This window comes from Hyaena hyaena, unplaced genomic scaffold, assembly GCF_003009895.1.
Source record: "Hyaena hyaena isolate Hyena2069 unplaced genomic scaffold, ASM300989v1 scaffold_62, whole genome shotgun sequence".
NCBI classification, from domain to species: domain Eukaryota; kingdom Metazoa; phylum Chordata; class Mammalia; order Carnivora; family Hyaenidae; genus Hyaena; species Hyaena hyaena.
The window spans coordinates 92,049-117,827 of NW_024080694.1; the positions used below are offsets into that span (position 1 = coordinate 92,049).

At 40.4% G+C, this 25,779-nt stretch overlaps 1 long non-coding RNA gene across 5 annotated transcripts in view; it reads left to right on the forward strand.

Moving 5' to 3' along the window:
* Positions 1 to 25,779, forward strand: part of LOC120231760 — a 176,530-nt gene that overhangs the window by 67,317 nt on the left and 83,434 nt on the right. For all 5 annotated transcript variants that reach the window (XR_005528409.1, XR_005528408.1, XR_005528411.1 and 2 more), the window contains exon 2: positions 15,304 to 15,592. This is a non-coding gene — a long non-coding RNA (uncharacterized LOC120231760). The remainder of the gene's footprint in view (positions 1 to 15,303; positions 15,593 to 25,779) is intronic.

A 25,779-nucleotide genomic window follows, 5' to 3' on the forward strand; every position in this document is an offset into this window, starting at 1 on the left:
GAAAGAGGAATGGATAAATATGTCGTATTTATCCATATATCGTATCGTTTATTTATACGATATAATAAAATTCAGACATAAAAAGGAATGAAATCTTGCTATTTACAATGACATGGATGGAGCTAGAGAATATGAAAATAATACTATACTATACTATAATTAATATCATACTATAATTAATATCATATAATATTATAATGTTAAGTGAATTAAGGCAGAGAAAAACAGATACCATATGATGTTACTTATATGTGGAATTTAAGAAACAAAACAAATAAGCAAAGGAAAAAAGGAAGAGAGGCAAAACCAAGAAATAGATTCTTAACTCTAGAGAAAAAAACTGATGATTACCAAAGTGGGGGTGGGTGGGGGAATGGAAGAAATAGGGGATGGAGATTAAAGACTACATTTATAATGAAAAAATAACATAAAATAGAATCAAAGAATTAAAAAAAATAAATTGTTGTTGTGCCCCTAAATTTACAGTAATTTGTAACTGCTACCCTAGGAAGCTAGTATGTCTGGTAACCAACACAACCTTTAATACCATGTTTTAAAGAAAAAAAATAATGCTCTTTAATACTTCTCCAAGTAATTAAAATACTGAATTTAAAAGGAGTGAAGGAGTACATATTCATGTCAAGTCCATGTATATAGCAGTCTGATTTTTCTAGAATAATGGTCCTCAGACGTTAGCAGTTACCAGAATCACCCAGAGGACTTGTTAAAACATTGATTGCTAGACTTATCTCCAGAGTTTCTGATTCAGTAGTTATGGCTGGGGGACAAGACATTGCCTTTCTAATAACTCCCCAGGTGACACTGGTGCTACTGGTCTGAGGACCACACTTTGGGAACTAGTGATCCAGAAGAAGGCTGAAAGACAGAAGTGACAGTCATCTTAGGATGTGTTAGAAATTTCATACATTAATACTTACATGCTCTGTTCACAAAATGTCTCTTTAACCCATACTCAAAGCCCTGTCTAAGGAACAGAGCCCTGTTTTTATTTTCATTGTTTAATGTTTATTTATTTATTTTGAGAATGAGAGACAGCAGGGGAAGGGAAGAGAGAGAGGGAGAGAGAAGATCCCATGCAGGTTCCAAGGTGTCAGCACAGAGCCTGACATGGGGCTAGATCCCATGAACTATGAGATCACGACCTGAGCTGAAATCAAAGAGTTGGACACTTAACCAACTGAGTTACCCAGGAGCCCTGAGCCCCGTTTTTAGACAGGGTTATTTTATTGCCAATTTTAGGAAAATTGAATATAGTTGTTATATGACTAAATAAATAGCAGGGGACATTGGCATTTATAATAAAAACGAAGGAAAACAGACTCTCTGACAGTGGGGCAGATGTCAGAAAATAGGGCATGCAGACGTATGGAGTTAAAATATTTAAATGCCTGCTTCCATTTAATGAAGGGACAATAAATCATTAATACTTTATTAGAAGTACTGTACCGAAGCCACTAGCTACATGTGGCTTTAAGAATCTGAAATGTGGCTGGTCTGAATTGAGATGCACTATATGTATAAAACACGCATGGAACTTTGAAGAAATGGTAACTTCAGGATATATTAAGATATATTATTAAAATTAATTGTACCTGCTTCCTTTTACTTTCTTTAAACATGGCTTCTAGGAAGTTTAAAATCACCTAAGTGGCTCACATTAGATTTCTATGGGAAAGCACCGCCCCAGAAAGTGTCACTGTATTACATGTTAGCAGTATATTTGTCCTGTTCTGAGTAAGAACAGCAGGACGGGAGGCTGGGGGTTCAAGACTATTGAGTTCCTTCGGGCAGAATGACTAATCTGCCTAGTGCACTCTGGAGACAGTCTTTCATGGTGCACGGCCTGTGGGGGATGTTTCTTTTATATTTGTTGAAAGAAAGAATGAAGACATGAATGGATGAAAGAGTAAAAGGTTTGTATTCTGTTTAAGAAAGAGGAGAGTGTTTCATAAACCTTTCTAGCAAAAGTGGATAGGATTTTAGAAACCATAGGCTGTAAAGGTTCCAATAAGCTTGTTTTCTGAAAAATACATGAAGGAGAGGTGCCTTGTTCTAACAATTCAGGATAGATGATGTGTGACTGTCTTTAGATTTAAAATGCCTCTTTCCCTCCAAACAACACATAAATATTTAAGTAACAATTGTACTGTAACTTAGTAGCTCCTGAATCATTTATTGAATGTACTTGGATTTGACATACTTATCATCCTTGAATTAAGAAGTGGTAAGATATGAAGTAAAAACTCGTGGAATAAAACTCTGAAGGTTTGAGGTGGAGTCTCTCAAATCTGCCATTTATTAGTCACAGAGGTCCCCACGTTATGCATCTCACCTTATTCAAAGGGTATCTTAGGTGCACTGTTCCCCAAGGCACATATTGTAATTTTAGGCAGGCAGGATTTTTTTTTTTTCTCTGTGCACGGAAGCCCCAAACGCTCTTGTGTCCAAGCACAAACTGAAAACAAGAATCCGAGGGAGGTGGAGGGAGGGAGAGAAGCTGTCCTTTGTTCTGTTCTTGTGAAGATTTGTGCTGCTTCAGCTTGCATTCGTTATTCAGTGCTATTTCTGAGTGAATCCTTCCATTATACATCACAGTTAAGACTAGAAAGCAACCAGGTGAATGCATGTGAAATAGTTTAATTTAGCACCAAATACGTAAACAAAAATGAAATACAGGGTAAAGTAAACACATTTCTTTCATTGAACTTCAGTGAAAAGTATTTTGAATACAATATAAAAAAGGCATGTGATAGTGTGTGTTGCTGCTGGGTCAGTGTGGCCATTTAAATTCAAGTTAGAATGAATTAAAATGAAGTAAAATTTAACATTCAGTGTTTTCATCGTATACACTGTATTTCGAGTGTTTGTGGGTACACGTGGCTAATGGCTACTGTCCTGAACAGCGTGTAGAACATTTCCATCCTTCCAGAAAGTGCCATGGGATAGCGCTTCCTTAGACAACTACTCTATTAACCTACCTAAACTTGCTTTCCTTGTCTGAGAAAAGGGAAGAATAATGATTCAGTTCTTATTTAGAGCAGAGGAATTCTGCCAGAGTCAAATGTTCATAAAAGTGCAATGCAGATACCATACAAAGGTGAATTATTGTCATTATCTGCATCGGGAGGAGGTTAGAGATGAGGATGGGTTATACCAGACAAATGGCTGGGCATTCACTATGTGTAAAGCTGAGACCTTTTCTTGGTACGCCTGCCTAGTATATTTTGGCTGAATGTAAGTACGTGACTGAACTTGACCTCTCTTTTGCTCCACCTGACATCTTTTTGGTCCACATTTTCTACTCCACGCACTGGTGCAGTCACCAGCTACCATGGAAGTCAACCCTAACAGCACCTGGCCTCAGCTGCACCCTCTAACTCTTGCTTTCCACCTGGGTATTTTATGACATGGCCAATGTGAGGTACCTAAAGGAATCTGCTCAGACATTCTGAGGTATATGCAGCCCTGAGAGTATGAGGGAAGTAGCACCTCCTACAATCCTTGACAAATGGGGGATGGGGGCAGGTACCCCTCATTTATCCCTGAGGCAGCCGTCACGTAATGCATTCCTTAAAGTTCCTCAGCGGGACTGAGCCCCAGTGGGCGATCACCTGGACAGTGCACCCTGGCCAGGCTTTTCTTCATTCCCTATTTCACCCTTCACCATCCATCTTCCGTCCCTTGAGGTCGCTTCTGCATAATAAACTCCCTACGGGACGTTGTCTGGACTCTGCTTCTCTTGGGGGCACCCAGGTTAAGACAAGGCTTTTGAATGATTTCCCGCTCTTCATCCACAAATTTTCTCGAGGTCATTTGAGATTTGGAATTTGAACAAGTTGCTTAATATCTTCCATGACCTTGAGCCTAAAGACAAAATTAGTCATGTCAATTAGGCTGCCAATTCTTACTACATCTGCAGAGAGAACATTTATAGAGATTGGAAGAGGCAGGGATATGCAAGAGTCTCCACGATGACCCAAATCCCTAATGTGATATAAAAGTCAGTACGCTTTCAGTGAAGTGATTAATGTGTGCCTGAACTGTGCCTGTCAATGAGATTTAATAGGAACAAAGATGTGTGTGTGTGTGTTGTTTGTTTGTGTGTGTGTTTTGTTTTTTTTTTTTTTTTTTACCCCCAGGTTGCTTATAAATAACATTAAAACTTGAGCTTTGATGTCAGAGGATCTGAGATCCTGTTCCTTATCTCAAAATCACATTTGGGGGTGCCTGGATGGCTCAGTCAGTTAAGTATCCGACTTCAGCTTAGGTCATGATCTCCCATTTCGTGGGTTTGAGCCCTGCTTCAGGCTCTGGGCTGACAGCTCAGAGCCAGGAGCCTGCTTCAGATTTTGTGTCTCCCTCTCTCGCTGCCCTCCCAACATGTGCTCTGTCTCTGTCCCCCTCTCTCTCTAAAAAACAACAACAACAAAAAAGCAAAAATAAATTAAAAATATTTAAAATTTAAAAAAAACCCACATTTGTTTCTTTCATGTTGCTTTGTAACTGCCTATTTAGAAAGTAGACTGTAAGCTCAGTGAGGGTAAGAACTATGTCCTTTTACTCATCCCTTTTCCCTGGCACCCAGGATGGGGCCTGACAGATAGAAGGTACACAGCACACGTTTGTAGGTTTAATGAATGACTAACAAATAATATTTATTGATATTTTACTTTGTGTTAGGTCAGGGGCTGGCAAATTATAGTCAGTGAGCCAAATCCATCCTAGAATTTGTTTTTGTAAATCATATTTTATTGTAACACAACCGTGCCCATCCATTTCCATGCTGTCTAAGGCTGCTTGTAAGCTGCAACGGCAGAGTTGAGTAGCTGTAGCAGAGACCAGAGAGCCCACATGGTCAAACATATTTACCATCTTGCCTTTTACACAAAAAGTTGCCAATGCCTGTGTTAGGCTATAGGGTGCAAAAAAGCTGCATTTTCCATGTGTGCCATGACATGAAAAAGGTTGGGAAAGTCCATGATAAACTTCTACTGAATAGATGCCATTGTTCTAGAATACCACATACCAAGGTAGAGAGAGCTGTCTGGCTATAGAACTTTAACGTATGCAGTGGGGAGAGCTAAAAGCCCTAAAAAAAAATTTTTTTTAAGTGTTTATTTATGTTTGAGAGAGAGACAGAGTTTGAGTGGGGGAGGGGCAGTGAGAGGGAGACCCAGAATCGGAAGCAGGCTCCAGGCTTTAAGCCTTCAGCACAGAACCTGAGGCTGGGCTCAGGGACCATGGTAGGGTTTGACCCCAGGAACCGCAAAATCAGGAATGGAACGGAAATCGCAGGCTTCACCTACTGAGCCACCAAGGAGCCCCAAGCTAAGAGCCTTTTGAGCAAGTCCTAAATAAAACATGCACCTAGACAAGCCTACTATTTCTCTTGCTGTAGCGTCTTCGTAGCCTTAGCTGTGGGTAGAAGAAATTGCTCTTTATTTCTCCCCCAAACCCCCTGCTTAGAATATCTGAGTTCTAAGATAATACGATACAATAATCATAGCTACCAATTTATAGAGAGAGGGTGAACTCCTGTGTCTATTTTGTGTTGTATCCGGACTGAGTCCCCAGATCCCAGTCCAGTGCTTGTACGTGATAAACATCTGCAGAAATTATGGGATTCTCACTATTCTATCATAATAGGATTCTCCGAATTCTTTTATGGTATTATTGATGAGGGCTAGTTCAATCAGGAGAAATAGTCTTGTTTGCTGCAGATACAGAAGCTACGGAAGTGACTGTCACACAACTAGCACATGGCGGAGGTAGCCTCAAACTCAGGTTCGCCTGACTCAGCACTGGATTCCCTGACCTGTCGCTAAGTACCTGTGCTCTTCAGCCAGCTTTGTCACTCACCATTCTTGGGCTTACGCAGAGTTGGGAACTAAATGGATGATTGCTAAACTCATTTCTTCATTTTGGAAGGTACTAAAGCAATAGAAGCTATTGTTTATAGCCATGAACTGAAAAGACTGGCTTGGTTTGACTGAGGTGGGAAAAATATTTTTTAAAGTAGGGGACAAGTGAAGGAATTTCATGGTGGCTAAGCAGTGCAATCAAATGAGTTTTATTTTACAGAGCTTTAGGCTTCCATGCTACAACTCGGTCAGAAATCACTAGAGTAAGACTCAAAGGTCAAGTTGACCAGAAAATAAAAAAATCAAATGGACCAAATGGAAGAGACAAAGCAAAGCCCCCTTTGCTTTCAAACTACTACCCTCTATTCAGAGCTGGAAAGGGCTTATCTCGGTTGCTTCATCTCATGATAGCACTTTGCATGGATTCTCTTTGGTTTTCCCAGTGCAGTAAATCTTAGCTTTCTTTAACCCAAGGTTCAGGTTTTTTTTTTTTTTTAAGTATTATGTTTTTGTCGTTTAATTCTAAGAATCTGTTTCTTCCTCTGTTCATTTTGAAGTTCAAAGTCATGTCCTTTAAAATCTTCTACAGTCAGGTCACCTTATCTATGACCTGCCATCTTATCAGTTTTATTATCAAAGCCTCGGTGTGGCTTCAGAGCACAGGGTTTATTTTTTACTTTGATGTCCTGACTTGCGCTGGGCTGCACGAGTCATTCAGAAAAAGGTGGCCCAGGGACATGCAGGCTATTCTCTCTCCTTAATTCCCATAATTAATTGCCTTTTAATCAGTGGCAATGACTCTGGCAAATGAGCCTGCCAAATATTTGCTTACTCCCCTTATAAGCCATTCAGCCACGGCCACCGAACCCACACACTTTGTTGCAGATGGAACATGAGGAGCTGGCTTGGGAATACTGAGCCAAATCTTAATGTTGCTAGGCTTTCGAGGGCTTCAGGAATTATGAAGGCTTTTCTGATGCAACATTACGAGGACTTTTTCTGATACAACTTATACTCAATTTTTGAAAGTGTTGTAGCAAAATGTTTTGAAGTCGGGTGTTCTTTTCTCAATGAATATTTACTTGTTTTAAGGGCTCGGGTAGTGCTGATGACAAGACAGATTATGCCTCTGCCTTCATGGACATTCTAGCGCAGAGAGAAAGAAAATATTTTAAAAAACAATATGCACATTAATAAACAAATAAGCAGTTAGTGATACGTGGTATGAAGGGACTAAAGAAGGAGGAGGGGATGGAGAATGGGGTGAGATGTTAAAGTTGGGGTCAAGCCAGGTGTTGACGAAGGGGTGATATCTGAGCAGAGACTTGAGTGATAAGAAATAGCCAGGCATGTGAGAAACTGGTTGGCAGTGGGTCAGGGAAGTCCAGGCAGATGTGAGACCGTAAGTATGTGAACTCTGAGACAGAAAAGAGCTTGGTGTGTTTGGAGAATAGAGTGGAGCCAGTGTGGTTGGAGTTAAATAAACATGGAGGGTAGTAATTCAAGATGAAGTAAGAGATGTTGGTAGGGGCCAGGTAGTGCTGGACCTTGTCGTGCCTTGTAAGGGATAAATAGGCACCAGCTGTTCTGTAAACCATGCGAGGTGCCAGACACCGGGGCCATATAGATGAGTGAATCACATTTGTGGACCAAATCAGTTGCCCTGAGGGACTGGCCTCCTTGCATATATAAAGTGCCTCCACCACCTAGGGTTTCTGTCACTCCCAGATGCTCCCAGAGTTCCAGAACTTGCCCCTCACACTCCCCATCCTTTGCTCCTTAGGCACAGTCAGGGCCCAAGGCTCCCACCTAATCCTTTGTCAATGGACATGCTTCTAGGTTTCTCAAATCTGACTCTATCCCTACCTCTTCCTGCCCTCCAAAATCTGTTTTCCTGAAATTCATGGTTGAGCCATGAACAAGTCCCCTAGGTTCGAATTTCTTTCTGAAAAGTCCTGTCACCTCTTTGATCTGAGCAAAGTCTTTTGTCACCTGGTGAAGCAGCTTCCCTTGCAAGCCTTCCATTGGTGGCTGTTTCATCTCCACACCCCACATAACATAGGGCCTGAGGGTGAAGGAGTTATTCCCTCTCCCCATGATGTGTTTTCCTACTTCAAAAATCCCAGTTGCTTTTAAGCATATCAAAAGTACCCAAAAGTACCAGGTACGGAGTACAGAGACACAGAAGTATAGAGGAAGTGCTTCCAAAGTGTTGGCTTTAATTATATATTTTATTATTTCATTTTTGTTTTTTAGCACAAGAGGGGAAGTTTGTGGTGAAAGACATAGCCTTTGGAATCATATTGCTTGGGTAGGATCCAAGCTCTGCCATTGTTTATTTGTGAGATTTAGGGCAGGTTAGCTAATGTCCTTGGGACTCTGTTTCTTATTCTTAAAATGGGGATAGGGTAGATGGGAACTCTGAATGGTGCTTGGCCTATTATAAGTGCCATATAAATGTCTGTTATTTGTTGTTGTTGTTGTTAATTGATTGATGACTTGAGTATCTGGCTTACGTCTTCCTCTCTTCTCTTCTGCATGATACATCCTTGGCAAATTCAGCATCCATGAAATTGGATCACTATGACTATGATCATTCAGCCTTTGGTGTCCTTGGCTCTAACCATTACCTCCTCTTCCCCACCTCAGCCACCTACTACATGTCCATTCCCTAGTCTTTGTTATCTCCAGCAAATGCATCTCTCTCAAATGGTGATTTCATACATCCCACTTGCTTATTATCATCTCTCTTGCTAGCTTATTCATTCCAGCATTTGCCCTCCAGAGATTGACATCATTGACCTTAAATCCATTTACATCTCCACATCTTTGGGCTTTCTGGTACCTGGAAGGGCTTCAGTTTGCATTGGTAGACTATTACAAGTCTCCCCAGAAGAATGGGGATTTATGAAAAGTTGCGCTTACTGACAATCCCCCAATGTGATAAGTCCTGGTAGCTTATGTTAAATACATAATCATTACACAAATCAAGTGTGTATTAGCCATGCAGGAGACAGCCACCAAACTTACCCTGGGTTAGCAGGAGGAGAGGTTTGTAAAGTGACTCTATGCAAAGGTTTGGAGAAATGAACAGGAAAGAATGCAGGATTGTCAACAGCAGTGAGCTGTCGTTACCCCCGGGTCTGAAGGCCAAGGGGAAGATCTGAATAGAGAAGGCTGCTTCACTTAAGGACAGAGCCAATGCAGCAGAGAGAAGTGGGTGTGTGAAGGGTGGAGCTGGCAATCAGCAGCAAGAACTTACTTCCTCTGTCCCTTGACCTCTTGCACCTCACAACCAGAAGCCAGACGGTGAAGAGCTTGCATCCATATTGGCCAGGCTAGCAGAATGAAAAATGTGTGGAGAATAGATCTCAAAGGGAAGGCAGAAAGTATCTAACACATGAATTAAACTCTTATTTTTATAAGATGCATGCTTTAGAAAGTTAGTTTGTGCCAAAGCTCCCGCCTGGTGTCTTTATGACTTCTACAGACAATAAGAGCTCCAGGGTGTCATATTTGTCAGCCTGTGACACAAAACTGAACGTGTTGGGCTGAGAATGTCCTGGTGTCCTTTTCCTTTGGAGGATGTACCTGGGAAATGTTGGCAGGCCCTGTTTATCATATTCCTGAGAGCTGAAATTGTGCTTCATTTTTCATTTTAGAGAGTTTTGACTAGTTTATATATATTATTTCCTGCCCACTCTTCTTGTCTTTGTCCGCTTTCAGGTCTCTATAAAACAAGGTTTGGGAAATTCAAGATTCTGGGGGTTGGGAAGGTGTTGAAGACAAGTTGGTGGGACATGATATATATGAATTGCATCGCTCATTAAAATTAAATATTAAATCAGGGAATTACAATTGCCATTGACTCTTGTGCTTGGTCCTTAAGAGAGTGAATTAAGATCTAGTCAGAGTCAACATTTTAACTTTATTTTCTGTACCTGTAGACTGAGTTAACCCCATATTAACAATGGAATATTGTATTTTTCATGCATTTGTTCTTTTGTTCATTCATTCCATGACTGTGCTTTGATTATCTATTTGTACCAGCTCTCTGCTACATTGGAGTGGGGTAGGGGACAGTGCTAGACCATAAATGAGGAGAAAAATGGTTTCTGTCCTCTGACAGTTGACTAAAAGCCTGGCAAATTCTAGATTCTGGTTTACTAGTTTGCCTGACAATGCCCAGCTATTGCTGGGACTTACCTCCTGAGAAATATTAACAACAATAATAATAGTTTAATATTTAGTGAGTATTTCCTTTATGCCAGAAACTCTATTAGGCTATTTTTCATTTTCTTTTAAAAATGCAAAAAATGCATGTATAGAATTTGAAAATTCATCTTATACTATAAGGCTTATTATAAAACTCAGAGGCCACTATTTTTAAAATCATCTGACCTGTTCTTCTACTATTTATCTCGTTGCCTAATAACATGTTCATATTATAATTGCTTGATTTAACATTTTTGGATATGTGTCTTTGGCTTCCTATTTGGAAGATAAGGAGTTCAATCTCTTCTATACATCTATACACTGAGCACGCCCCACCTTGTCCTGCTATAACAATATTCAGTGTTTAAATTAGTATCGACGATGTATTCCTTATGGCTGAGCCACATAGTGTGATATTATGATATTTTCTTTTTTTCTTTCTTTTTTCCATGTTGGTATGTGTTTTGGGAGATAAAAATTGCCCTACTTTTTCATTTGTTACATGCAACTGTCACAAATGCATCCACAAACTCTCTTCCAGGTGGTGAAACTCTGAATATTATTGTCAAATGCATGAAGTAATATGTCAGTTGAGGTTTTTTGGTTTTTTTTTTTTTGACCCCTCCCCCACTTTGTAGGCATCCTCCCGGGTTCCTCTGTCTCCTGCTTCAGTTTCATCTTGTTGCTCTCCACACTGGCTTACCACAGTGAACTTGGAGTTCGTTTTAGCATCATCTTGGAATTACCTCTTTTTCTCTGCTAAGTTGGATTTCCCATTTTCTGGATCTTTTCCCTGTCTGACTCCCCTTACTCTGATGGAGTATGGCTTCCAAAGCTTTCTGAGTAAAGCTGTCTGGTAGGAAATATTTTGAGACCTTGAATGTCTAAAAATATCTTTATCTCCTCATACACTTGACTGAGAATTTAGAGGGCTGTAGTATTCTAGGTTGGAAACAATATTTGCTCTGGTGCTGGGTTATATTATTCCACTGCCTTGAAGTCTTGAATGTTGTTCTTAAGCCAGATGTCATTCTAGGTCTTCACCCTTTTTAGGTGATTGTCTTATTCCTCTATTGCAGCTAACTGGACGTCTTCTGTGCTCATATTCTTAAGAGGATTGTCTCACACAGTTTTCATACCTGCTCTAGGAGGCAGGCACTGTTGTTGCCACCGTGTTAAGAGTGAACAGATGAGACCCAGAGATGTTAGACACATTGCTAATATATCTGGAAAAGAGGTGAGAGGGCTAAGATTTAAACCTGGGCCAGTTCTGCCTACGTCACCTGCACTCTTCATCATGATGCGTGAAGACTCTCCATGAAGTTCAGGTTTAACACCACGCTTTGTCTAAGGCCATTTCTGTTCAGGCCCACTCTCCTCTGTGTCCAAATCAACTGCTGGGCCTGTGCTTGCAGCCCAGTCAATACCTGGCTCACCCCATTCCCCTCTCTCCACCCCCCTGCTGTTTTAGTATCTGTTGGGGCTTGGCATGTGGTGACCATGACATTCCTAGAAAGTGACTCCATTCAGAACCTGCATTTCCCATCTTTTAGCAACTTCTCTTTTCAAGCATCTGATATTTGAAAATGTAGGAGTCTTATATCATTTCCCTTGAGTTAAATTTGTGTTCCATATTTCTGCCACTTTCTGTAAGGGAGCCTTATTTATATTCTGGTGATTTGTTGTCTTTTCCTTGGCTATAGATCACACTTTTCCTTAATTTGACATGCATTCAAAGTACCTGAGATAAATTTTTAAAAATTCCTCTTCATTTTACTCCTGGCAAATACCCTTTTCTAAGGTCTCCATCTTGTATCTTGAATTGAGAAAGATTCATATTTAAGTGCATTTGCAAGGGAAGAGTGTCACCGTCAGGAAGTGCACAGAGCAGGGGACCTGAAGTCGGTGGGCTCTCATTTGAGTCTTGGATCTACCAGCGACTTGCTGTTGATCTTAGGCATTTCATCCAAACTCTCTCAGTCTTTGCTTCCTTATCTCAACAGCGGGTTAATTACTCGTATTCTCCCTGCTGTTACTGGATGTCACAAGGACAAATGAAAAACAATATGTGGGAAAATATCCTGTAATGCTACAGTAATCTTTGCCAAGTTGCCATTCATTTAAAATCATCAAAAATTTGGGCCATATCCATATTATCATGCGCTATTATTTAATATTTAGTAAATATTCTTTCTTTAAGTCAACTTACTTTAAAAATTTAAATAAATTTATTTGTAAAGGGAAATTAATGGAAAGGAAATAAAGACAGGGGGAAATTTAGGAAGAATCATAGCTCAAAGAATAAGAGTTGCCCAATATATATGCTAGAAAAGAATAGACAGGAGTGAGTCTCGGGGTCAGGCAGGAGTTTTCTAAGGTGCTGGATCAAAAAGTAGGAAGATGGAAAAGAGAGGAAGACACGAGGCAGTGCGTTGACCCACTGAAAGAGAAATCTAACCTGAAAGGGAGGATTGAGGTAGAGAGAAGTAAAGACTGAGAAGTGTGGTGTCAGTGGCTTATAATGAGGGGTAGGATGAGGCACTGCTATTAGGGAGATGCTGGGACTGAGGAAGAAGAGCCAGGGGTTTAGGAAAAGGTTTTTATTTTATTTTATTTTTTTTGAGGAGGTTGTATAGGGTCAGGGTTGAGGGACTGGGGAAACTCAGGGAGAGGTAAGGCTGGTTTAGGAACACAGGAGTGTTGAGAAAGTTAAGGGAAGGGATGCAGATGAAAAGAGGGATACTGTGTAGGGTGTAGGGTGAAGAATATTGAGTAGGACTTGAGGGATGGGTGTTGCCATGGTGACGCTGCTACAGGGTAAGCTAGGGGACCCATTTGCAAGTGGGTAGATCATTGAGGTAATGGAATAGGTGTCCTCCTCACAATAAGCTTCACAGGTTTTCTTCTTGAGACAGGACACTAAGAACAGGGATGCCCATAAGCAAGCAGTAAGAACAGTCAATGTATCACACACATGTCCTGCTTCAAATTCTTTTGCATATTTTATATACGTGTGCATGCCATACCTTGGAAAATACTGCTTTGACGCAATCTGCAAATATATGGAATTATTTATAACTGGCTCTTTGAACATTTATTGTCTGTATAATTTTCTTCCATTCTTTCCTGGTAAGTATATCCTGGGATCTCGAACCTCAAAATGTGCCTCTGGGCACAGTTGTCCCTATATTTGTATGGTGACTGGGGAGCAGGTAGAAGTCAGGTCTCAGTAAAATTTTCAACCTCTTCAAGTTCAAACTCAGAACACCGTTTAACATCGGGTAAATGTAAACCCTGCCCCCTTTTTGATTTTCACTTGGGCCTTTTTCAAGAAACTCAAAGTTCTTGTTCTCACAACTTTGGCTTATATAGGAAAGGGTCTGGAAAAAAAATGCAGTGGAAACAGTGACATCATAAATGATTTCAAGACCTACCCTAAAATGGGGAATCTGGGAGATAGCTCAGGGTTCCATCTTGCTGAATTCCTATGCCGAAAAGCCAAGGACAAAAGAAGATTAAGTGTCCTAAGAATTATCTTGGGATTTGGGTTTCATGCCTGGGAGGCCCAAGCCTGCGGGTCCCTCTAAGCCCAGAAAGAGAGCAACAGCTCTAAGCCTGACCTATGTATCTTTAGCTAGAGTGGGGTCATTTAAAAGGACATTGGTCATGGATGGTTTTGAGCAGTTGTATCAACAGCGGGAAACAATGAGGAAATGGTTTTAAGAAGAAAAAATAAATACTCGCTAATGTAACCCTCCCCATTTTCCTCTTCCTTCCTTCCCTTCCCTTCCTTCTCCCAAGGCTAGGATTTAAATTTAAATTTGAGTTCTTTTGCAGAATCCTGTAAGTGTCTGCCTTTTAAAATAAAACTAACCACTTTGCTTTTGAGAATCCATAAATAGTGCTAGGGCCAAGGTGGTAAGATTTTGAAGCCAGGGAGGAGGTCAGAAGTCATCTAATTCAGTCCCCTCACTTTGAAAAGAGAAATGTACAGGCCACAGAGGTGCAATGATGTGCCCAAGGTCACCCAAACGGTTAGGAGCAGCATCAGGGCTGGGCTGCAATCCCCTGCCCCCATCTGTTGTAAATCCTCTTGGACAGGCTTTGTGGCAAGCTACCAGGGAGGCTTATTGGAAAGCATTTAAAAATGTTAGACCGTCTGCAGATGTGATTTTAAAGGTTATTTATTTGTTTTACTGCAGATCATGACTTCCCCTCCATCCGTCTTGTTCCAGGGCCAGATTCTGCCCTTTGATGTTCTTTGTGGCATTCAAGTTGCCTTTGGCCTGAATCAGAAGCAGGGTTTGACCTAAAGCTACTGGTGCCTTTGTTTGCTCTCAGAGGACTTCCCCTCCCCCCCAGGAGGCTCTGAAAAATCAGTGGTCTTCGAGTTACTTTCTACACAAGATGTGCCCTGCTGTGTCTGTGTCATTGAATCTTTGAGCTGGATGAGACCTGTAAGGTCATCAGTCCAACCCCTGACCCAGTTCAGACATGTCTTCCAAAAATTTCCTGGCATATGGTCACATAATCTTATGACTGAGAATTAGCTTGGGGACCAAAAAAAAAAAAAAAAAAATCTTGGTTTCTTTTTGCAGGCAAAGAAGCTGAGATCAGAGAGGTGAAGGGATTCATCTCCACCCAGGTGGAGGAGCTAACATGAATGCTGGCTTCTGACCTGAGTCTGTAGCTCTGTCTACTGTATTATCCTATCCTTGATGAAATGCTTGCAAGAAATGTCCAGTGAATCATCCGGGCATTTATTTATTTGTCAATCATCATTAATTTACTGAGCCCTTATTTTCCCCAGACTTAGAATTTATAGGCAAATTGACAATGGAGCAAGAGGAAAAAAACTTAAACTGATGTCTTATTCACCAAGACAGTCTTTTGGAAGTTGTGTTAGTTTTCTAACGGTGCTGTAACAAATTATCACAAACTTTGCTTAAGACAGCACGTATTTATTATGTACAGTTCTGGAGATCAGAAATCTGCAATGAGTCTCACTGGGCTAAAATCAAGGTATTGGCAGAGCTGTGTTCCTTCTGGAGGCTCTAGGGAAGAATGTGTTTCCTTGGCTTTTCTAGTTTCTGGAAGCTGCCTGCAGTCATTGGCTCTGGGTGATCCCTTCCTCTGCTTCAGTGCCTCATCCTAACTGCCCCCATCATCTCTGACACTCTCTTCCCTTTCTCCTTCCCTCATAAAGCTCATGTGATGGCGTTCAGCCCACTGGGTAATCCAGGACAACTTCTCCATCTCAAGACCCAGCATTTAATTGCCTCTACACCTGCCTTTTGACATGGAAGTGAATATATTGATAGTTTCTCGGGTTTACAGCTTGACTTTCTTTGGAGGACTGTTACTCTGCCTACCACAGAAGTCACAGACAAAGCAGTTCAGAGACATCACCAACAAACATGAAGAAAGGAAGATCGCAGAGAAATGTTGCTTGAACCAAGTTGTGGGGGATGTGAGGCGTTTACCAGCCAGTGCAGGTAAGTTGGGACATGACAAGTAGAAAGCATAGCATGTTTTAAACTGCATGCATAGGAGAGTGAGCACAGGGAACTTCTGGAGAATGCCTGGTCTCCTAGGATGCCTGTTAAAGATTATTGGCCTATTAAAATATCTTTCCTAAAATCTCAGCAACCTGCACACATAAGCCAATTGGGATAAGACATGCAGTGAGTTATCCCAACTAACCCCAGGTAATATTGTAAAAGCTGCATTTTTTCATAAAGGTTTGAAAGCAGAATACCATGAGAGATGGAGGTTTGCAGTTTAAGTCTATTATTGAGGGCCTTGAATAATGAGGGAGGGGCAGAGGGTAGTGACTGGCCAAATGGATTGTTTGGAGAGAGGCCTGAAGGACAAGAAATGGTTACTTTAAAAGGGGGGGGGGGAACTACAAAATGCATAATCTTTTTTTTTTTTTTAGGTTTCAACTATGTAACTTCACAAACAAGACACATTCGCTGTTGCCAAATTCTAGAAACTGCTTGATTTAGATCCATCCAATGGTGATTCCCAAACTCAGTCCGTGTAGAGCACCTTACTTGAAAAGTTACTTTGAGTGGTCCTTGGCTGTACTTAATCAGTATGATCTTTCCCTAGTTCACAGAAAAGAGAACAAAGATTTTATTTCCATTTAAAATTTTTCTTCCTTACCTTTTTTTAAAAGCCTTCCTTGACTTTCCTGTTAGCAGGTATGTATCCAAATGAATGGATGGTCATAAGTGTAATAAATGGAAAAATGCAGATATGGTGCTAGGTTGGGAGATGCAAAGAACTACAATCTGCATAAAAGAACCCTATTTCTGATTTGTTCTGAATAGATGTGCCCACAATTGATCAGGTCCCACAAAGAACATCATGATTCCCGTTAGGCTGTTATCACAATTTGTATGATCACTATGTTTTTATCGGTAAATAGTTATTGGTACTAATTCTGTCCAGGTTGTTATAACATAAAGGAATATGGAAACACAGAAAGTATTCTGAAAGTACAGTTTTAGACCTTGGATCCAGAGACAAATTAGGCAAGATTAATTTCTGAGGTATCCTTCAATTTACTACCAAGTGATTTATTTGCATCCTTTAGCTGTGTAATTTTTAATATTCAATACTAACTTTGTACAAAGAGAACTAGGAAGAAAACATATACATAGTACTAGTTCAGTCAATGAGAGTGGGAGGAATAAGATGACAAAGTGAAAGGCTTGCGGTTAGGTTGCCTCTGATTACAGAGTTACTAACTGGCAGGACTAAACTTGAAGTACCATCCACCTAGGCCCAAAGCCCTTGCTCTTTGCAACCCGCAAAAGGTGCTGATGTCTAGTCGTCGGTCCAGCGATGGGCTGTGACCAGAAGCTGGGGCCTGGGTTATGACTGTCACATATCTTCTGTGGTCCTTGCTGAAGCCACTGAGGGAACTAGCAGACGGCCTTGACTGAGAACCACACAAGCCACACTGTATGCTTTTTCCATGACGCACCCCTGATCCTCCGACTCAGGCCCTCCTCGCCAGAGCCTGACTCTGGGACTCCCCAGCCCACTCCTCTGGTTTCCTCGCACTGGGAGGAAGCAAATTTAAGTGGCCCAATCCAGAAAATGTCAACTACAAACTGCTTTTTTGGGAGACAATCACTATGGAATACTGAATACCTATTTTTGTGCCAGAGTTATCCTAAGAAGGACATTTTAGCATGATGTAATATTTAAGTTTCGTGAAATATTATCTAGCTAAAATACAGTGTGTGAGGGCACTGGGGGGAGGGATAGTTCTGGCTCAAGTGCGTGGTTTCAGTGTTTCCGTACTTTCCTCGAGATCGGATATTGTCTTCAAAAGAGGTGCTGGATGTCTGCACTTGGCAGCTATTTAAATGGTCACATTCACCTCAACTATGGGGCGTGAAGGCTGCAAGTTGAATTTCTAAACTTAGGTCAAGAAATATACACCGGGACTCCAGTAGGCAAGCTTGGCTGGTAGGAGGGAGGAGAGAGTCGATGTGGAGTTTTTCTCATTGAGAAAAAAGTCCTCTAAAGTTGTATTTGATTGTACTAAAGTTATGAGAACTTTCCATCCTCTCCACCTGTGTGGCTCCTGTGTCTGCCTGGTTCGGGTCACTTCAAGTTGATCCGTTCTGTTCATATTTTGATGAAACATCATTTATGATATTAAACTGATGTAATTTCCCCTTTCAGAGTTTAGGAGACTTTTCCTCTTTCATGTTTGGGGATAAGATGCTATTCATCTATGAAACGAGACAATATTTCCATGTTGTCTGTAAAATAATATGTTTTAAACAATAGCAAAAACAAACAAAGTGTTGCTGGAAAAAATAACAGCTAACATTTATTATGTGTGTGTCAGATACTGTTCTAAAATTTTTAAAAAATATTTTTCATTTATTTCTGAGAGAAAGAGAGAGACAGCATGAGCAGGAGATGGTCAGAGAGAGGGAGGCACAGAATCTGAAACAGACTTCAGGCTCTGAGATAGCTGTCCGGGCACAGAGCCTGACATAGGTCTTAAACCCACGAACTGTGAGATCATGACCTGAGCTGAAGTCAGATGCTTAACCGACTGAGCCACCCAGGCGCCCCTGTCAGATACTGTTCTAAATGCTTCACAAATATTCACTGAAACAATCTTTTGTGGTAGATGCTATTAGTATCCCCATTTTCCTGATCAAGGTTGAAGAGTTATGGAAGTTGCCTTAGATCATAAGGTTTTTAAATTATAGAGAGGAGCTTAGACACAGGCAGACTTACTCCAGAGCCCACCCTGACTTATTGAACAAGAACTACAGAAGTTTTAAGAGTCAGGGCATGGCAAATGATAGTTGCCAGTCTGGGTTGGAAAGTATTTTAGGGGTCACGTCCGAGCCAAACCCCCTTATCTGGTGGTTCAAAACCATGTGTAGTGGTGGTCTAGACATCTCTGAGTGGTACCGCAGGCTCCCTATAAAGTCTGAGGATACATCAATAGGGATTTTGTTCCCCTAAAAGGAGAAAAAGGTTCTCCTTTTATCTGTTACCATTTTCTGCTTCTCCCCATGGCTTAACTGAATAATGGTTCTCTAGCTTTAAAAGTTGGAAAGCTACTCTCCTATTTATAAAATCTTGGTGCAAACATCAAGCTGTCTTCTAACACCTTCCCCCAGTAGAGAACTTATTACCTGGTGGGATTGCTTATTCCAATTTCTGATATACCTATATATTAAAGATGCCTTTGCTTTGTAAGCCAAACTTTATGGGAGGTTCTAGTAAACGTCGATGGGGTTAAATTGTCTGATGGTGCTCAGCTCTCCTCTACCTCGACTCATTTCCTGAGCACTCGTTCTCGCAGTTACTGGGAGAGGAGTGTTGAACACTCCTATCCTAACTGTGGATTTGCCTATTTCCCTTTATAGTTCTGCCCATTTTTATTGTATGTACTTGCAAGTTCTATGTTTAGGCACATTAACATTAAGGACTCTTACGTCTTCCTGGAGACTTGACCCTTTTATCATGTAAGGCTTCCTTTTACCTCTGGTAGTGCAGTTCATTCTAAAGGCTACTTTTTCTGACATTAACGTAGCTACACCAACATTTTTGAAATTTGTGTTTGCATGCTATATCTTTTTCCATCCTCTCTTTCCATGTCTTTCCATATAAAAGTATGGAAAACATACAAGTGGGCTTTGTTTTCTTACCCAGTTCAATAATCTCTGCCTCTTAGTTTGCATGTTTAGATGGTTTATAGGTACTTTAATTATTTGATATGGTATGATTAATATGCACCATCTTGCTATTTTCTGTTTGTTTCATCTGTCTTTACCTTTTGTCCCCTTACTTTGTATTCGTTTGAAATTACTGAGTATCTTATTTTTTATTTTTAACATTTATTTATTTTTGAGAGACAGAGAGAGACAAAGCATGAGTGTGGAAGGGGCAGAGAGAGAGGGAGACACAGAACCTGAAGCAGGCTCCAGGCTCCGAGCTGTCAGAACAGAGCCTGTCACCGGGCTCGAACTCACGGACTGTGAGATCATGACCTGAGCTGAAGTCAGATGCTTAACCCGCTGAGCCACTCAGGTGCCCCCTGAGTATTTTTTAAAAATATTTATTTATTTTTGGGAGAGCACAAGCGAGGTGGGGGCAGAGAGAGGGGGACAGAGGATCCAAAGTGGTCCTGTGCTGACAGGCTGATAGCAGCAAGCCTGATGTGGGGCTTGAATTCACGAACCTTGAGATCATGACCTGAGCTAAAGTCCAACGCTCAACCGACTGAGCCACCCAGATGCCCCACTGTGTATTTTTTAAATGAGTCTATTTTTTTTTTAATTTTGAAAAATATTTATTGCATTGCTAATATATTTTACCGTATTTTTAAATTTTCACCATGAAGGTTCTTATAATGAAAAAAAATCGAAAATATTTTTACTGCTATCCATCCTATTTTATTTTATTATTATTTTTTTAAATTTTTAAAACCGTCTTTTATTTTTTTATTTTTTTTTTTTACAAATAGTTTATTGTCAAATTAGTTTCTACATAACACTCAGTGCTCATCCCCAAAGTGCCCTCCTCCATGCCCATCCCCCCCTCCCCCCCACATCCATCAGTCCTCAGTTTTTGTCAGCATTCAAGAGTCTCTCATGGTTTGCCTCTCTCCCTTTCCCCCACCATTTCCGCCCTTCTTCTCCCCCTTGTTCCTCCGTCAAGTTCCTCCTAATCCTCCTATACGTGCAAACATATGATATTTGTCCTTCTCTGCCTGACTTATTTTATCTTTACTGTTGGCTTATTATTTATATATCTTTAAAAAGGCTTGCAGTGATTACACTAGTGTTTAGAACATACATTTAGCGAATCAGCATCTCCTTTCAAATAACATGACGCCACTTCAAATGTAGTTTAAATACCTGAAATGATAGTCCACTTTCAGATCCTCCCTCCCATCCTTTGTATTTGTACTCTTGTCATGCATTTCACTTTCACACACGCTATACCTGCACGATGCACCACTGCTGGTTTTGGTTTATACTTTCAAGTCATCTGTTTGAACTTCAAATATAAGAAAAAGTGAATGTTATATTCATCTTCACTTATATCACTTCCAGTACTTTTTTTCTCTATATAGGCTCAAATTTCTGTCTTGTGTATTTCTTCTGGAAGGACGAGTTGCCTTGAACATTTCTTTAGGTCCACTGGAAGTGAGTTATTCCAGTTCTCGTCTGATTAAAATAGTCTTTATTACACAGTAATTTTTAAAAATATTTTCACCAGGGATGGAATTTTAGTGGACATTTTTTCTTTCAGTATTGTATAGATGTCATTCCATTATCACCTGACTTGCATAGTTTCTGACAAAAGTCTTTGCTGTTATATATAGAGTAGGTTTTCTCCCACTGGCTTTGTTCAAGATTTTTTTTCTGTCTTTGGTTTTCATAGTTTGAATATGATATGTGTAGGAGTGAGTGCGCGTATGTTTCATATTTCTGCTTCATGGTCTCTGAGCTTCCTGGATCTGTAGTTTTGTACCTTTCTCATCTATTATTTCTTTAAATATTCTTTATGCTCTAATCTGTCTCTCTTTTCCATCTGGAATCCAATGACATATGTGTTAGGTTCTTGATATTGTGCTGCAGCTCTTGACAACTTACTGCTTCCCCTACTCTTTTTTCTCTTTCCTTCTCATATTGTGTAACTTCAATGTATTACCTTCAGGTTCTCTAATTCTTTCTTCAGCCACATCAAGTCTACTGAGTTCATTAAAGGCTTTCTTCTTCTCTGTGGCAGTGCTTTTCATTTCTAGCATTTCCATTTGATTCTTTCTCAAAATCCCCACCCCCTGCTGAAATTATCCATCTGATCATGCCTCTTATGCATGATCAGTTGTTTTAAACATCTTGACCAGTTGTTTTAAATTCCCCAACATTTTCAACATCTGTTGCATTTCTGAGTCTGGCTCTGTTGATCACTTTAATTTTATTTGATTTTATGATGGGGTATTGTTTTTATCTTGTTTCTATGTAGGCCTCATAATATATTTATGTGACAGTAGAGACAGCTATATATAATTTTTATGCCTGGAAATGGGTTTGCCTTTAGCTAGGGCTTTTAGGGACAAGGGATATTGGTTTGAATCAATCAAGTCAGGAATTACACTCTTTTCAACCCTTATTGTTGCTATACTAACGCTCCCTGCATCAAAGGCTTCATGTTCTAGTGTTCTAGTGTTTTTAGTGTAATGGCTGGTTTGCAGGATAGATTTTGCTCCACTTTCAGCTAGAGGTCTTCTCTCTTCTCTGACACCTTGAGATGATCGCTTCGCATTCTCTTGTTCTCTCTTAGCAGTAAACTGCTGCTGGTGGGGAGGAGGTAGATGGTCTTCTCTGTTGTTCTGGTTGAGACTCAGCCTTAGTTAGGTACTGTGTCTCTGATTCTTGGCACATGAGACATTTCCATGATCCTGCCGTTTCTTAAGCTGGAAGAGACCCGTTGGTCTGGGCTCAGGATGTTTTCCTGCCCTTCTACCAGAGACAGAAGAACTTTTTCTGCTTCCCTTCCTCTGCTGTAGTGGGTCTTCCTTAGTGTCCAGGGCCAGCATTGTTTGTTTCTCTTTACCTATAAGCTTAATGTTTTTGTTCTGTAGGCAGAGGTAGGGTAGAAGGATCCAGGCAGGGCTCAAGCCTTTCCCATGGTGGCTGTGGGCCCACTCTCTGAGACCTATGACATGAGGGAGAGTCCCTTAGGTTTCACACCCTGCCTCGAGTCATTCTTGTGAGCACCCACTGAGGTCTATTGTCAGGTGTCTGTTGAGAAGAGCCAGTGAGTGGGTGGAAATTCCCAGGGTGCCAGGAGTTCTCAAATCTCAAGTTCCCCCAGTGTGGCTTTTAGCAATGTGTTAACAATTTTAGTTGAACTCTTTTTTTATAAATGTTTTTGTTTGTTTGTTTACTTATTCAGATTGCATGAATGGGGGAGGGGCAGACAGAGAGGGACGGAGAGAATCCCAAGCAGGCTCTGTGCTTGGGCTCAATCTCATGATCCACGAGATCATGACCTGAGCCGAAATCAGGTGTTGAACGCTCAACAGACTGAGCCACCCAGGCACCCCAACTGAATTCTTTTTAACGGCTTTTATGGCTCCTGGTGGCATCTGTCCTAGGTAAGTGCTTATTCCTTTGAAGACATGTATCTTTTGATTTAGGGTTAGTTTGTGGTCCTATGACCTCAGTACTCTGATCGGTTCAAAAAACGTTTGAATTTGTGGGTTGTTTGCACTGTCTTTGTAGTGCCCATGGCAGTGCCATTGCCTCCCACTGTCTACATCCTAAGCAGAAACCTAAAGTCTTTGACAACATTCTCTTTGATGGAGTCACAGACACTAAATGGGAGTTTTACTTTGGGCTTTCTCCCTGTCATCCATGGAGTCTAATTCAATGAACACTTTTGGACATCTGGGACCCCCAAATATCACCTTCAGTCAGCTCATAGTCTACTAGGAGCAATAAATGCACCAACGAATAGTTTTTCAAAAGCAAGTAAGTGCTAAGGTAAAGGTAATCCGTGCTAGCAAATAAGACTGGCAAATGGGGCACAGCCGAGGGAAGAGACAAGGGAACTACATTAGTTTTTAAAATAAAAGCATTTTCTAGCACAGAAATATGGGTAGGGCCATCTAAGGAGAAGAAGCAGAACAATCTGGGTCATGGAATTAGCATAACTTTTACTTTAACATAATGAAATGGTGAGAATAATATTATGTCCCAGTCATAGACTCTGGTGTTAACACCATTTTGAGGACATTCAGACTTTTCTTTCTGGCATATATATTTTTAAATTTGAGTAAAATGAAATAACATAGTATATTCTGAAAAATGTGGTCACTGTTTCATAATGTAATGATGCTGAATAATTCACTTTTCCTATTGTTGAACATTTAGGCTTACTTTCATTTAGTTTGCTTTCATAAATGAGATTGTCATAAACACACTTTACATAAAAGTACCTTTTATATTCTTCTGGGATTATTTCATTGGATATACATTCATAGGAGAAGAATTTCTGAATTAAAGATGACTTTCAATAATTTGATACATGCTATTTGATACATTGATACATTGCTTTTTAAAGTGGTAGTACCAATATTTATTTTCTCATTATCTTATGAAAGTGTCCATCTCATCACATCTTCATTTGCATTAAAAAAGTGGCTAATTTAATAGGCTTATGCCCTTTGCCCATTTATATATTGTAATGTCCCAGTTTGGGCTGCCCCTTTGGCGTTGTAGGTTACGGGATCATATTTATTGGCTCTAAATATTGTGAAATTTGCCACTTAGCATTCTAGAGCAAGAGTACTCAGATCTGACTGTTCAGAACTGTCTTTGGAGCTTTTGAAAAAATATGCATTCCTGAGCCCTTGCCATGAGAATTTTGATATAGTTACTCTAGGGCACGGCTCAAGAATCTGCAGGAAAAATCCAGAGGGTTCTGATGTATCAGCAAAGTTTAAGAAGGACTTCTCTTGTTTTCCATGCTTCAGTTGCCCTCCTTGGTCATCATTTTATATCTCCTAGGTTCTACTCTTCACCTGGTAGTAAGCTGGGTGAAGACTGTATTCTAGAGGATGAGCCTGGTGAATACTAGAGAATGTAGAACATTACTGACTTTTCACTTGCCATGGGTTTAAATACTCACTCTGGTGCTTTTTAAAAAAAATTTTTTTAAAATGTTTTATTTATTTTTGAGAGAGAGAGGCAGACAGAATGAGCAGAGGAGGGTCAGAAAGAGAGGAGTCACAGGATCTGAAGACAGGCTCCAGGCTCTGAACTAGCTGTCAGCAAAGAGCCTGACGTGGAGCTCGAACCCACAAACTGTGAGATCATGACCTGAGCCAAAGTCCGACGCTTAACCGACTGAGCCACCCAGGCGCCCCAGTCATTTTGGTGCTTTTGCTAAGCTATGGGACCTGGGTCATACTTGGATAATTTTCATTTTCTTTATCTTTAAATGAAGAGAATACTATAATCTATGATTACTACTTTACTAATAAATCAAGGCTACCAGTTAAGAAACTTTGGTTATGTTCTCGGGATAAGATACTAGGAGGCTAAAAGAGTAAGAAAGAAAAGATGGATCTAAGCGACATTAGGATGAGAGAATTGAAAGGTTGTACTTTAATAACACTCATGGAATGCTAACTGTGGCAGGTACTCTGAGAAGCACAAAGATTATGTTATACCATTTGATCTTCACACTGACTTTGAAATGGGCACAATGCTACTTTATAAATGAGGAAAGCAAAATTCAGAAAGGTTAAGTGATTTGTCTAATCTGACATGACTCGGAGAATGCAGTTATCATTTACTGATAGGAGGAAGATTATAGGAAGAGCAGGTTTGGGGATGAATATCAGGGGTTCAGTTTTACATGTGGGAAGTTTGAGATATTCATTAAACTCCAAGTGGAGATGGAAAGAAGACCCTTGCATTTAAGACTGTGGAGTTTGGGGGCTAGAAATATAAACGTGGAAGTCTTTAGCAAGCAGGTTAATGCAATGGGAAAGCATGACTCTAAACATGTAGTGAGGACAGATGAAAGAGGGAAGGAGGTCCACAGTCTGAGCCCCAGAACCTACTGTTAAGAGCTCAGGAAGATTAGGAGCAACTGGCAAAGGAGTTTCTAAAGAAGTGGTGAGTGACCAAGAAGGAAAATCAGGAGAGGGTGGCATTTTGAGAGGCAAGTGAGAAAAAGAATAAACATTTGATAAGTATGTGTCAAATGAATGAATGATATGTCTGGGCAGAATTCAAATCCAGATCTCTTTGACTCCAAAGGTGATGCATTCTTATCCAATACACAAGGGGTCCTCAAACTTTTAAAGGGCCAGGTAGTAAATGTGGCCCAACAGGCAAAATTGAGGCTAGTATATAGGTGCTTATATAAACCATTTAAAATGTAGCCACTTAGGGGCGCCTGGGTGGCTCTGTCAGTTAAGTGTCTGATTCTTGGTTTCAGCTCAGGTCATGATCTCATAGTTTGTGAGATCAAGCCCCATCCTGTCAGCTCAGAGCCTGCTTGGGATTTTCTCTCTCCCCTCCCTCTCCCCCGACCCTTAAACTAAATAAATAAAAACTTAAAAAAATTTTAAATAAAATGTAGCCATTTAAAAATATAAAAACCATCC